Genomic DNA, 8037 nt, shown 5'->3' on the forward strand with positions numbered 1-8037 from the left:
AAATCATAAGTATTTTAGGCATAAATACATACAAAAACCCAACCCTACTAAACAAGATTTTCTTACCAATATCTGATTGAACATTTTCACTTAATTCAATATTTTCACAATCTTCTTTGGAATTTTCACTGGTCAGTTGATAGATGAACCTTATAGCCATAATACAACAATTAGTCTAACACTTTTTCACTGAAGACAAAGTGAATATATGTGTAGCATAATATAACAAAATCTTAAAGGTCAATCTTTACCTACTATATGAATTCTAGTTAGTAAAAGCAAAACTGGAATATCTACCAAAAGCATAGACCATTTACCATGTTTCAGGGATGAAGCTCTTATGTCAGATGATCTATTCTCCAGAGCAGGAATGATACCTACAAGATTAACTATATATAGAATAATTGTGATGCACTTATCATTTCAGAAAATTTTAACATATACAAACTGCACATCAAACACACACCATATTCAAGGTTGTGCAAATTCTCGTGTGGATAAGTCAGCAACTAGTTTGATGTGTAATTTGCTTGGTGGTGTAAATCTATTGATGTATCTGAAAATATGTATTTCAACAATAAGTGCATTATACAAAATATATTTATATAAAAAATATACACAAAATATAGCGCACAAAAATCATTTTACTAATTATGTACTGCAGTTATATAAATTATTAAAGACATATTATACATACATAATGAATAGATATATCCAAAGTTGCACATGGAAAAAAAATATAAATAGGATGAAACAAAGAATGCCATGAAGGAAAATGAAAGGTGAGAATACTGGCAAGTGCTTTCTGTGTACTTTATTCTGCTATCAGAATAAAGTACGTATACGGCAAAAGTGCTTGCGAGTTTACCTTTCATTTTCCTTTGCAGCATACCCACATGTAAAAAGGCATCTAAGCTTTATATGGCTACAATTAAATCAGCATTTTTCAATAACTCACTTATCTTTATAAGGTCAACATCTGATCTGGTGCAGCTAGTAGAACCTGTAATGTGCAATAGATGCAGGCTTTTTATGTAGAAAAATATGTCTCACTGATAAAAAATCAGTTGATAATATTATAATGACTAAACACATAAATAAAATAGATAACACGTACCTTCCACATGTTGATCTGGGCAGGCATTGTGGCAGTGTTTGTCAGAAGCTGGATGAAGTTATTTTTTGGTGGAGAAATGCCTGCTGCACACACAATACTACCTTCAATTTAGTTGTCGTGAGGTTTTTTGCCTCAACTCCTGAATTTGGATGAGGTTCCTCCATATCAAGCATCTAGGTGATATAATACTATATGTTATGCCATCCTATTTCACCAGCATACAAAAAATCATTCTACTATTCTATAGTTAGGTTAGGTTAGGTAAGGTTACGTTGGGCAATGTAAGGTAACTTTTTGTGGGAATCACATTGAGATTATTTTTGAAAAAATCCTATGGCTATTTTCGGAGTTACAGCCAAACGTATTTTCTTGGCTGTGACTCAGCTACTCATTTAGACTTGGGAAATATGCGCTCTTGCTATTTCTAGAACTTTCTGCAAGGTTAGCTACTTTTCTTGTAGCAATGTCTTCCTAAGCTCTTGTGAGTTAGTCTTTACTATAATTTGCTCTATTAACCTCTGGTCTAGATCTCCAAATTCACAAGTTGAAGCTAATTTCCTTAACCTAGTCACAAATGAATCTACTGTCTCACCTGATTCCTGCGAGGCTTCGATGAGCTAATAACATTCAAAGTACATATTTGCTTGAGGAGCAAATGGATTTGTGAGCCCTTCAATTGTCTTCTGTAAAATTCCTGAACTTCTAAACCTGCAGTATGAAGTAACAATGGTTTCTGCTGCTTTTTACCCATTTTCCCTAGTGCTTCTAAATAAATTTGGAAGCTGCTTCTCCACTTTTTCGATCTTTTACCCACTGATTTTGGATCATCCCCGATACTAAATCTGTCTAACCTTTGGACATCTATCGGCATGTTTGCTGTGATACTAATCAGTTTCGGTTAGGCTAAGAATTTGGAAGTTTTTTCTAACCTTTCTAACCTTGTAGGCTATACTTTCATTGACATACCTTGAACCAAAGACAATAAACGAAAGATGGGAAACTGACTATTTATACCATTAAAAAAAACGTCATCCAACCCGTCAGGATGCGCGCCATCTATTGATTATGCCCTCAACTAAAACTCGGCTGTGGCGTAGCGCGGCTTTTTTAAATGTTAAAATTTATTCTTATGCTCCAATAAACTTCTCTTTATAAATTATTGAATACTAAATCGATTAATATTGCTTGTTAACATGATTATAGCGCTCTATCATAGCCTTATATGACTTATATATTAGGCATTTCTGAATCATTAAAATGAAAATCCTTCAGTTTTAATGTACATTAATTGCTAAGTATCTTTATCTAAAATTGAGAGGGCAGTTAGAATGAAACAACTTATTCTCATATTATCTTATTATTTCACCAATATAGTATACAGTAATTATTTTCCTTTTTTGGGCTTGTGCTTATGATTGTATACTGTACATACCTAAACGCAACCTGTACACAAATGTTCTTGCAAAGAACATAAACAAAGTAAAAGAAATGGCACATGCTTCATTTGCATGCAATAGTCATACAAGTCATACAAACAAAACATGCATATATCAGAATTTAAATAGCAAACAAAGCATGGGATGATCAAAACCAATAATATGAAATCAAAATGAAAAAGCAGACTTAACTTGCATGCTGATTAGGCAAAAGTTAACGCAATATTTGTTAATAAAACTAAAAAAAGTACAACAACAAAGTAGTAAAAGTAAGGTACCCTTTTATAACAAATGCAATGCTGTATTTACAGAATACTGTATAAGCAAAAATCTAGGTTTAACTTAATTTCCATAAAAAGCAAATAAAAATTGAAATCACAAATCAAATAGGAAACAAACCTATTTATAACAATTTATTAAAATCTCATAGCCCAATTGTGGGAGTTCTCAAAAATGCATATTCAATTGGCACCCTTTTATGAAGGTAATGTAAACAACACTTCTGCCTGGTATTTTCTAGTAAAATGTCATTTCTGCAAGAAGCATGCACATTCCTAAAAAAAATTTGAAACAATTATTCTAATTGACTTGAACCATGTTTCTTTTTTGCATCATGTACAGTACAAGCAAATATCATAGGTTTTCACAACTTGTTTTGCCAATTTATTACTACTGTATTACTGCGTACATTTGCTGCAAAAAAATGGTAAATTTACTTTGGAATACTATGTAGGGTGTTGGTACCAATTACAAGATTTCATTAAAAAAATTGAACAATTATGAGCATATAATGCAGAAACTTAGATGAAACGGTAAGAATGGATCTTGTGGGAGCAGATATGCTGGTTTGCATGTAATTTTCTTTTATTTTGAATGCTTTTATCCATACATATAGGAAAATTCAATCATAGATTAAAAGGTTAGTGAACTTGAAATTAAAGTAAGTCACTCTAACGTTAACTAACCTACTTATTGCTCTCCCATATGAATGCTCCCACAAGATACATCCTTCCTGATGGAACAACTTTGGTTCGCTAAATAGTTGCTTATTAATGAAAAATTAAGGTAAAACATTTATAACTACAACCCAATGGTAAGCTGCTGAGAATATAACATAACTTACAGTATATATACAGTATATCAAAGTTGCTGTGAGAAGCCTATCGGAAAAGGCATGGAGACCCAATATTCACGAATTGTATGACAGTGATAGGAATTGGTATGTTTATTTCATATTTCTAGAGATTTTCAAGATATGCAAATATAACTTTAAGGTATTTATTTGAAATACAATTGACAAGAATGACAAGAAAATATAGTTTTTCTCGTTGATTTTGATATGTTTTGCAAGATAGCTTCATTTCCATTGCAAATTACTGTTGACATGGTTAGGTAACTGTTGGCATGGTTATGGTACCGCTGATATGGTTAGGTTTACTGTTGACATGATTAGGCTACTGATGTACATTACCAGGAAGGTTAGGTTGGTTGTTGGGGTTTCAAATGGCAAATATTTTTTTCTAGTCGAAAATCACATGTAAATATATTTTCTTTCCGCTTAGAGGCGTCCACCGTATTATAAATATTTTCCAATATTTATTTCGGAATAACACTGCGCCGACATTCAATTTTGCTTTGGTCTATTTTATTTCTTCATTTTCTCTAAAAGTCATCATGTACTTTGTAACAGATGTAATGATTTTATTACCTTTCTTTATTCTGAGGAAAAGCATGAAAAATCAGATGGGGAAAATCATTTTCGTCCTATTGCAAACCACACACGGGTGATGATGGCTACGCCCACTCATGATTGAAATTGAATGCCCGCTTTGTGAAAAAGTAAACAAACAGACGATGTAGGCAGGTGAAATGCTACCGCCATCTTCATTTCATGCCAGGAACTAAATTGTATGCGGCCGATGCGGCTGTGGCTTGAGCTTCCCATCTTTCGTGTATTGTCTTTGCCTTGAACACTTTTACTCTCTAAACCAGCACTTTTTTTCATTCTCTTAACACTCCTGAATTGGCACAGCACTGCTTGGTTGCTGGTTTGAGTGTGATGAAGTCATAAAGTTACTCAGTAAACTTAAAAAAAAAAAAAAAAAAGTTTGAAACAAAAAAAAATGTACTGCGGATGCCTTGCCTTAATATTATAGCCAATATCAGTGGGGATTACTGATTAGTAGCACATATTTAATGTATTATGCTGTAAGTAATGACCGTTCTTTATCATTAGGGTACCTGTGAAACACTTATTGAGGATCGGTTTCTCTCGTTTATTGCAAACAACACATTTGTGTGACTTATTCACTGTTGGCGCCACGATTTCGTTTGTGTCAACTGTCAAATTTTAAATATAAACAAACAGACGACCTGCGATATACCTACAACGCCATCTGAACACTGAGCGGTCAAACTATTGTGTTCACTTTGGGGTTGGCAACTAGTATATTAACATTCCTATTTTGAGCCTTCCTATCTTCCTTCAGTATATAGTCTTTGGACGGAACCTTACGTTAAAGATTATGCCCAGCTCACCCTTCCGACAAAGGACACCTCATATGATACTTGCATATCATATATATATATATATATATATATATATATATATATATATATATATATATATAATATATATATATATATATATATATATATATATTTATGATAAATGTATATTAAAAATACATGAAAGACTGGAGCTTTCGTCTAATTGATTAGTAGACCTCAACAGCCGTACTGATATTTCTTTTTCAATAAATATACAAAAAATTTACGAAGGACAGGCAGGACTCTGGAACCGTCTCCAGAAGAGGTAGTTCAACCACGACGATAGGCTCGTCTTTTGGCCAGACATTTGAACGAGGGAATAACATGATTGAGATAGTTTGTTTTGGTTGTTATCTCCCTTGGAGACAGTTCCAGAGTCCTGCCTGTCCTTCGTAACTTTTTAGTATATTTTTTGAAAAGAAAAAATCAGTACGGCTGATGAGGTCTACTGATCAAGTAGACGAAAGCTCCAGTCTTTTATGTATTTTTAATACACAATTTATAGTGTGGACTTTTATTACTTCATATATAATAATAATAATAATAATAATAATAATAATAATAATAATAATAATAATAATAATAATAATAATAATAATAATAATAATAATAATAATTGTATCACTAACATGATAAACTTCATAATACTGTAAGGATATATTTGTTTGAGAAATGTTAATGTGGGTTGGAGCGAGTTGTAACTTATTGCGCATCTGGAATATCTTTTGTCTTACTGCCCGCTGCCGTAAAATTTTCTAACCACTCTGGTACTGACTATTGTGTTGAGTGGTGGTGGCTGGTGGTGACAGGTGTTATTCTTGTGGATGTAAACACAAGAATGAAGTCGGTGACATGTAAGGCTGGCAAGTGATGGGATATTTGTGTTTGGCAATCTCCTACTGGGGTTCAAGGCCTATGATAGTGAGGCCATTGAAGTGAGTGCAATACAGTGTATTATGGATGTTGTATTTTATTTCAATTGGAATTGCCCTTATTGGTAATTGGATTCTATGTATATATACAGTAATGCTTTATTATATGAGTACATTTAATTTGATGCCGAGTGCTTTAGTGGCTACAGTACCATAATTTACAGTGTTATTTACTTACATTGCTATAAACAGTTATTGTTAGACATACACATATCAATACTGGATTGTTCATGTACTTTACTAGTAGGCTTGTATTAAGGACAAATTTTTTTTTTGATAATGAAATTGGGAAAATTAGGTAAAATTCAAAATTTGTATGGCTGGTTGGATTGTATTATTTTTTATTACATGGAATATATATATTTCAGGTTGAAACCTATAGTTGGCAATAAAAACTTTTACTACTTATGGTCCATCCTTGAACATCCCATTACATTTCAACTTCAACCGCCATGGGTGTGCAAGAGGAACTCGTCGCCCTGAAGAGGAAGAGGGCAATCAACAAAGGGAAGTTCACCAGGAAGGTAACTATGTGCAATGAAGGAATCAATCGAGGTGATGATTTATCAGTGTTAACGAAGAACTATGAGGAAATGGTTGAAGCCTTTAAATGCCTAGAGTATCAAAACGATGAACTGATACAATTTATATATGAAAACGAGGATAAGCTAGCCGATAGTAGTTTAGAAGAAGAAGCCCAGCAATATATTTTAGATAGTGAAAGATTAAAATGTGAAGTAAGTGCAAAAATATTCAAAGGTGTCCAGGATGTAAAGGCAACAGATAAATCGAAGGTTAAAGTAAAGAAATTTTGAACCACCATATTCGAAGGTAATTTAAGAGACTATCCAACTTTTAAGGAAGATTATGAGAATTTAGTTAAGAGTATATACGGTACTGATCCATATGCTCTCAAAATGCGTCTAGGTGGAGAAGCACTTCAAGCAGTGAAGGGCTCAGAGGGTAATTATGATGAAATGATTCAACGTTTGGATGATAAATTTGGGAATTCAAGAAAGATTGTAGACTTAGTGGTTGGTGAGCTTAGATCTCTAAAGAAAATTTGTGATGATGATACCAAAGGATTTATTAAAATGGTCGATCAGGTTGAGCAATGTTGGCTTGATTTAAAAAAGGTAAATCTCTCTGATGAACTTAATAGTGCAAACGTTGTCAGCCATATAGAAAAGGTTTTACCCTTCACTTCAAAAAAGAGAATGGGTAATTAAAGCAGATGAGGTATTAGTAACTAGCAATCTGTTTCCTGAGTTGTTGAAGTTCTTACAGAAGGAGAGAAAAATTTTGGAATATATGAATTCTAATGTTAGGAGTAGCGGTAGTGATAATAAGGCAACAGTCCATCATGTTGACAGCACAGTTGAGATGAATCGGAATTGATAAAATTGGTGAAAAAAATGGGGGAAGAACAAAGTATAAAAAATAATGAATTGAATCTTGTATTGTTAACTTGACAGAAATGGTGAAAGGTATTAAACCTAAGGCAGATAGTAAGGGGATAGGATGCCTGTTACACAATTCAATTGGTCATGATATAACAGAATGTTATAAATTCAATGGTTGTGGTAGCAAAGAAAGATTTGAGATTATAAAGGGTAATGGAATATGTTTTAGGTGTCTAAGGGGATATCATCCTGCTCGTAGCTGCAAGGTGGGTACATTGTGTGATGTCATTATTGAAGGTAAAGGCCATGCAATCGTAATCATCATCAACTGTTTGCATTCCGATAGAGTAGAAAATAGTATTTCACAAAGCGATATCAGAAAAGGGATTTGCAGTGTTGTTGAATATCAGTATGGTGATAGTCAAGAACATGCCTGTTAATGTACTGTGGGATCCAGGAGCGGATATTTCATTTATAACAAATAGGATGGCTAAGAAATTGGTTTAAGTGGAAAGCATATAAATTTATCCATGATCAAAGTGGGCAATGCGGTTGAATATCACTCAAGCAACGAATATTGTGTACCACTAATTGATAAA

General features: G+C 33.2%; 1 long non-coding RNA gene across 1 annotated transcript; it reads right to left on the reverse strand.

Moving 5' to 3' along the window:
* Nucleotides 1–53: 53 nt before the first annotated feature.
* On the reverse strand, nt 54–5049 carry LOC135211057 (uncharacterized). Its single transcript, XR_010313612.1, has 5 exons — nt 4795–5049; nt 1118–1290; nt 959–1003; nt 467–556; nt 54–389 (listed from the first exon to the last, which is right to left on the reverse strand). It is a non-coding gene; the product is annotated as an uncharacterized LOC135211057 (long non-coding RNA).
* Nucleotides 5050–8037: the final 2988 nt, after the last annotated feature.

The sequence above is a fragment of the Macrobrachium nipponense genome, chromosome 4 (assembly GCF_015104395.2).
Source record: "Macrobrachium nipponense isolate FS-2020 chromosome 4, ASM1510439v2, whole genome shotgun sequence".
NCBI lineage: Eukaryota > Metazoa > Arthropoda > Malacostraca > Decapoda > Palaemonidae > Macrobrachium > Macrobrachium nipponense.